Consider the following 7187-nt stretch of genomic DNA (forward strand, 5'->3'; position numbering starts at 1 on the left):
TATTAAATAGACATATATATAATATACAATATTACATACAATATTATGTATATTATATATCCTGCTGAAATAATGGAGATGTTCAAGCTTAAAGTACAGCACAGTGTTCACAGTTGTTCAATCAAACACAAACTCCTTAGCAATGCCAACACATACTCCTTAACAATGCCACCATCAATTCATTGTACATGCTGCTCATACTTCATGTTTGGCACACACTTTGTACAAAGAAATTAAAACATCTCTGCATCACAGATGATTACATTTCATGTTTGTTTAATAAAGTCTTGGGATGATAAAAAAACGAGGAAAATTAAATAAAGAGAAAATCCCCATTTTCGTACATTATCTAAGTACAGTTCATCATTTGGTACATACAAACTTGTCACTTTCATTTGTCAAGATGGATGCATTTCTGCATTCACACAAAAATGCACATGTATTGATTTTATAGGCTAGGTTTTTATCATTCGAAACAAAGATTAAGTCAAATCAAGTTTTTACATTATAATGTAATACATGTACAATAGAAGAAGTTAAATACAATACATGTACATAACATATACTCATACAGTAACGAAATACAATGTATATTCAAATTTTGTAAATAAGGGAAAACAATATTCCCTGATGAAAAAAAGAAATGTATCAAAGGTCTGTCATTATATTATCATTACATCATTTTATTTCCCTATAAGAATTTCTTTGTGACAAAAAATAAACATAAAAATCTCCTCCAAGCAGAAGAAAAAAATGAAACATTTGCAATCCATGTGCGTTGTGCAAAAAAGTACACTTTTATCACCTAAAGAAAGCAGAGCTGTTAATTCCAGATGTTGCATGTGCAAGCAGTTACAACACAGTGAATTCAGGTAAAACAAATAAAACAGTCGAATAAAAAGTATACATGTACATTACAAAACCTTCATGGTTAGTTTCCACATGCATAGAAGGAAACAAAATGGCCACAATACTTTCCAGCTACATGTCTATGCAAATGAATGAAAATACTTCATAAATCAAAGATTATCTAGAAACCTTCAAAAAAGATAAAGATCATTAACAAGTAATCAAAGCACAGTACACAAATATTAGTAGGATTTCCGTGAACACATCTTTACATGGCTAATGTTTACATACAATAATTGTAAAGGTTAGTATCCTCACCTGTTACACAACAGATGGAAAAGAAGGATACCAAGTTTGCTGAAACTGCAATAAAATATATAATCAACACCACTAATACACACACACACATGCAAATTGTGACAAGCAAAAAAGGAAAAAGGACCCCCCCCCCTCCCTCCTTCCTCTAACAGCATCCAATTAACCAAAAGTACGGGGATATGTCTATTCCATCGATATAGGGATGGCATTTGTAACTAGAATCACATTGTATATAGTACGAGATATGATAGAAGACAGAGGAACACTCAGATATAATAGTACGATAGCATAGGCAGGATAGGAGAGGCATAAAACAGGAAGGTACAGGAATTGTCCAGCTTTATACAGAAAGCTTGAATGATACCACTGTACTACAGTGTAATTCTCAGTGCTGGCTCAAGGCTAAAATTCATCTTCCACCCAAAACATCAAAATGCAGCTTATATTCATAAGCGAGAATGACAAGAAAACCAAACTACTCTATTATAGCTGCAAGAATTTCTATAACAACCTCGAGGATGATAGTACTGTACAAAGTGTCAGCATACAAAACAATATATTTTTTTTAGTGTTTTAGTCATTTAGGCAGAGGATGATACACAATGCAAAGCAGATACAAGTATTAACTCATCATCATACCAGTAGCCACAGGGTTGTAAATCTACAGTGATTTCTTTAAAATCATTCCATGAAGTATTCTTCACAATATTACCTGCCAGTATTCTACATTGATTTTATGAAGACTGTTTCAGACTGTAGTTGATTGCCCTGGACAAAGGTTTCATCATGGATGCATCTGTAGAACTGAGTGAAGTGGTAGTGATTCATTCCACGAAGACAGCTGAAGAAGGTGCCTCAGTCATGCAGAATACCTGGGGGAAAACAACAACAACAACAAAAGTGTTACACTCTCCTCTGTATAGTGATACAAAAATGTACAATATATCATACATTTATTGAGAAGATTAATTTCTGGGAAGAAGGAAAACACCAAATTGAACATTTCTATGGGTTGCACTTTCCTGACAAATCACAAGCACAACACACTCTACACACCCTCTTAAGCTTAAATTTGATTGTAGGGTAACAATCTCAAAGCAATGCTGTACTACATGTACAATGTAATTCTAGAACTTTAATAGACCATACACTCTACACTGAAAATTTGAAAATGTTCTGCCATCTGGATGAAATATATGCCAATGAAGAACAGGTGAAGTCAAAATTACTTGTGGGGGCCATCAACCCTCTCCATGAAAAAGGCCATATTGATCATGTACAGAGTTTTCACATTCAATGCAAAAATGCAGATTAACCTTGAACTGGGAACAACTGTTGATTGAGAGAAGAGAGATGACCAGTCCAGTCGTATACTGGGACAAATGTCTTGTCCAGGATCATCCTCCTTTTATGTTGATACAGTGACTGCATCAGCAATTCGGTACAGCGTATTTGGCCCAGTATACACTGGACTCCTGTTATAATGAGGTCCTCAGGGCCTACAGTTTTCTTTCGTTTTATCAAAGTTTTGTTACAACCAAACAAGTAAACAATAAAGCAACAAATGTAGAGCCAATAACATTATGGCCTCAATTTCAATTTTGTTGTAACGTTATTTATTAGAACATGAGTGCACTGTGTGTATGTATAAAGATTGATGCATTAAAGAGTTCCATAAATAATACATCTGAACATACAATGCAAAAAAAAAAAAAAATGAGGCACAGCAGTTTCGTGATCAACTCACAGTATTGTTCTTTGGCAGATCCATTACAGGTCAGTTGCAGGTTAGGTGGCAGCGACATATGGCAGCAGACCTTTCCGGACTTTGCGAAATGTTGGCAAGGTTTATTTCTTCCTTGGTGTTGTAGTGTTGCGATTCCTGCGTTAAATCTATCAAGTACAAAAGTAAACCAAATACATGGTATGTCATCTTTGATAATCCAACTAAAAAACAACAGTAATGTAGAGCTGTGCAAGAAAGAATTGGATGCTATACATATGGCCACAGGAACCAGGGGGACTCGGGCCCCTACTTTTTCGGCACCATACAAAGGAAAACATTATAAGGTGTCCCCACTTCCGGTCCCAATCCCCCCCCCCCCCCCCAACTTTCTTTACCCGAAAGTGTGTAAGTGGCACTAGAAAGAAATACATGTAGATAAAAACCTCGAAGTGTGAGCACCATAAGGATCTGTTTTTGCGCTGAATACTTTTTTGTTTTGTTTTGTTGATGTTTTTTTTTTTTTGCTTGTAAGCTGAAACCTGGAAGTGGCACCAGAAGTTGCATTCGCGGCTTTTTTTTTTTTTTTTGCTTGTTAGCTCATGAAACTAGGAAGTCCCCCCCCCCCCCTTTTGAAAACCTTCCGCCAACAGTGATACAAAGACTCTGCATGGCATACTGCAATTAATCTTACAAGATTAACCATTCGATCTTTGCAACTCTTACAGATAATTAATGCTGCATTTGCAACATTCATAAGAAAACAGTTTTTATATCAAAGGGAGCAAATGTGCATTTTCCTGGCCTGCAGAGAAAACTCACCTTTGCCTTGGTGTCACAAGTAGAGAAGAAGCTTTGACATCAGGTTTCATACCGAGAATACTCCCAGGGAGTAGGATGCAATTCAGCGCAGCATAGTCCATAATGAAACAAACAACATCCTTCATTTGCTGTAAGGACAAGGATGCTTCAAACACCTTTGACCTGAAGAAAGAAAGAAAGGGGAAAAAGAAAGAAACTTGCAATGACAACACAGAAATTTGAATTTATATTGAACTGTTCATGTGCAGTAGGCCCTATAACAAATCTGCAGGTAACAGTGCCGTCAATGCAATACAAAGCACAAGGGTCTGAGTAACGTACATTTGTTGTACCAATCGTAACCTCAAATTTACCACCACCCACCAGTTTAATATGTAGATCAATGATGTCTGCACAGCGCATGGCGATGTCAATACTAAGAAGTAGGCTATTATATAGATTGCCCACACTTAATACTAGTCTGCTACATGACTTACAACGCTGCAGGCAACTTGTATTTTCACCTCGAAATCAGTATAATTTGACTGTTGTTCACCATGTCCATAGATATAGAGTGTATACATGTAATGTAGATCTACTTGAAATATCTCTTCTTTGTTTTTTTTTGTGTTTTTTTTTTGTGTTTTTTTTTTTTGATAATCAGTACCGGTATCATCAGCTTCACACCCTTGCCACACTGACACAGCTAAACCTTTTTAGTCTAGCTAGTCGGCCACTACATACCGTACAGGAAACTTTTGTACTCAGTCTGCACTGTGTACTGTAATTGCATGGTACTGACTGCGGCACTGTACAACCAAACCTAAGTGAGAAGGAATTTCTTTCACGATGATTACTAGCTGTACCTCCTCTGCCTTAGTACAGTTTGATGCACATTCTCTCATTCAGTGTTTCAATCACCGGTATCCCTCCGTATCATGTCACCGTGGACCGCGACTCTCACATAGCTTATCATGCAGACTGTATCAGGGTACAGGGGCATGCAGATATATGACTAGTGACAGTGCGCGATCGAGTCTAAGTCCCATACACAGTTGTAAAAGAGCCCGAACGCTTCGAGTTCGGGCAGGTCGCAACAGTTAGCTTACCGACTCTGTAGACTGTACAGTAAGTCAGTTTCGACTGTCTCATAAGCACATGCAATAGAAGACAAAACAGTATCACAAATCACTATACATTAAACTACCATTAGATTAAACAATGCAAACTGGTTTGCTTATTTCTTGTCGATCCCTAAATGGCAGTAGTATAGTAACCGTAAAAAGCCCCGACTCCCCATTACTGCATTAGGTCATGTGATTTTACATACAGTGTATTAATACACGCGTGAACGTGGTAACAAAAACGGCACGATAAACGATTGAAAATCATGTAGAAATGCACACCATGCACACCTACCATTTCCTTCCTTAATTTGTCAATGAAAACTTCTTGTGGCTATCAGAAATGTCAAGATGGACCATATCTGACGGTTTCATGAAATTTCGTAGTCAATTACAGAAGAAAAATAGCTAATTTTGACTCGAAAGTACGCCGATCGACGACTGTCTCAGCGTAGCATGATGGATGATCGATTATGTGGAAGAGCGATATAACGAGAATAATCGATCGTTGTAGTCTGTAATACAGCCGCTTGTTTGGTGTTTAACCACAATAATGACGTCGGCTCGACAGTATAATGTGGAAAAAAAAGAGAAAGTGATCTTGATGCGTCTGTTTGTTTGTTTTTTATCGTTTTAGTTAATTTTCTCCTGCATGTGACTGTATATCTGTCAACATTTTTCACTGACTAAATGATGGACGGATAATATGTGTACAAAACAGTAAAAGATATATGAAAAAATGGGAATTATCCATCATGAATATTGCACAATACAATAAATGGATTTTTACTGCAAAACAAAAGCAAATACTGGGTTGCTGTTTTTGTATACATAATAAAAAAATGAAATGGAAAAATAAATACTATCATAAAAACAATTACTTTCTACTGTAAGTTGAACTTACCAATCGAAAACATATTACCATTTCAATTTCAATATTCTGTTTCTTTTTAGGTAAAATGAGCACTTTATGAGAAGTCCAGAATATTAATACATGATTGTATAACATACACATTCACTTTTTGTAATACTATTCTCATTAATTTATTAAATTAGGCCTATGAATGATGAAAATTACTAGAAACAAATCCCCTTTGAATTCAACTTCCTTCTCATCTTTTCTCTCTCTTTCTCTCTCCCTAATAGCCCAACCTTTTTCTTCCACTTTTCCTTCAACCACATTCTATTCCCTTCAATACTATTCAAATTAAATAATTTAATCTAAATTATTATCAACTTTTTTCATGATAAAATCAATACTTGCCACAATTTTTAAAGAAAGGATCGATGTCTTAATCCTGGTATGAATAATCGTATCAATAATTTGAATAGTGGTAATCATGATAGTGGCAATGAAAACAAAGAACTATCACAATAGCTCACTTGAGCCTTCGACCAGGGAGGTGGTCCCACGCCTCCCTGCTTCGACTCGGGTGAGCTAACAATAAGAAAAAAAAAAAATCGAAAAAAGAAAGTAGGGCCTTGGGGCTACACGTATTGCACGAGTCGAGTTCGATATTGTTAGTAAGCGGCTAATTAGAGACTACCAGAATCGATTATAATCGTTGACATCGTTCTCTGCGAAATCGGTGCACTAGTTACGTCGGAGACTATGTTCGCGACCGACGTACTTTTCAACTCCGATTTCTCATTTTTCTTACCTTTTCGGCTTTCTAATTCCATGAAAACTCTCTGATATGGTTCAATTTAGCATCTCCAATAGCTGCACAAAATTTGATTGACAAACAGCGAAGCGAACGGTTGGTGTGCATTTCTACACGATTACCGAAATTATTACCAAAGAAATGAAAGATCTAGCCGCACAGAAGCGCAACCCAAATAAGTCATGATTTGTGATCATTTACTCACCTTAATCTTGTATAAATCAGCAAGTCTTGCAACGAGAAAGCCCCGCTTCAATGCAATTGCATGGGAGTTCTAGAACGAATGGAAGTGAACTGTCGCGACGCTTTGCTTTGTGACACGTATGTACACATAGCTAGCTCGCTGTATGCGGTGGCGATGCGAGCTTACAAAAAACGGAACCTCGATCGTCTTCTCTGATGTGATTGGTTAATTTCCGGGATTGGCGTGTTAGTCTTTGCTCACGTACTGTTTATGAAACTGGCACGAACAAAAAATGCTATATCATTTTATCAAGCACCAACAAACATCTTTATATTGATTGATTTGCAATCTTAAAGACGAACATCATCCACAATTCAAATCACTACTGATACTGCATTACAAATCGTAACATATTTGAACGCAACAGTATGATCTAGATTTTTGTAGCAGACTAACTCTTCTATTTGGAGGTTCAAAAATTAATCTTTCTCAAAAGTTAACCCCTTTCGGAGTAAATAGCACCC

At 36.6% G+C, this 7187-nt stretch overlaps 1 long non-coding RNA gene across 1 annotated transcript; it reads right to left on the minus strand.

Annotated features, from left to right (window-relative positions):
- Positions 1 to 1346: 1346 nt before the first annotated feature.
- Positions 1347 to 6800, minus strand: LOC140226402 (uncharacterized). Its single transcript, XR_011900951.1, has 4 exons — positions 6685 to 6800; positions 3713 to 3874; positions 2915 to 3060; positions 1347 to 2039 (listed from the first exon to the last, which is right to left on the minus strand). It is a non-coding gene; the product is annotated as an uncharacterized lncRNA (long non-coding RNA).
- Between the last annotated feature and the right edge of the window lie 387 nt (positions 6801 to 7187).

The sequence above is a fragment of the Diadema setosum genome, chromosome 3, assembly GCF_964275005.1.
Source record: "Diadema setosum chromosome 3, eeDiaSeto1, whole genome shotgun sequence".
In the NCBI taxonomy this organism is placed as follows: Eukaryota; Metazoa; Echinodermata; class Echinoidea; order Diadematoida; family Diadematidae; genus Diadema; species Diadema setosum.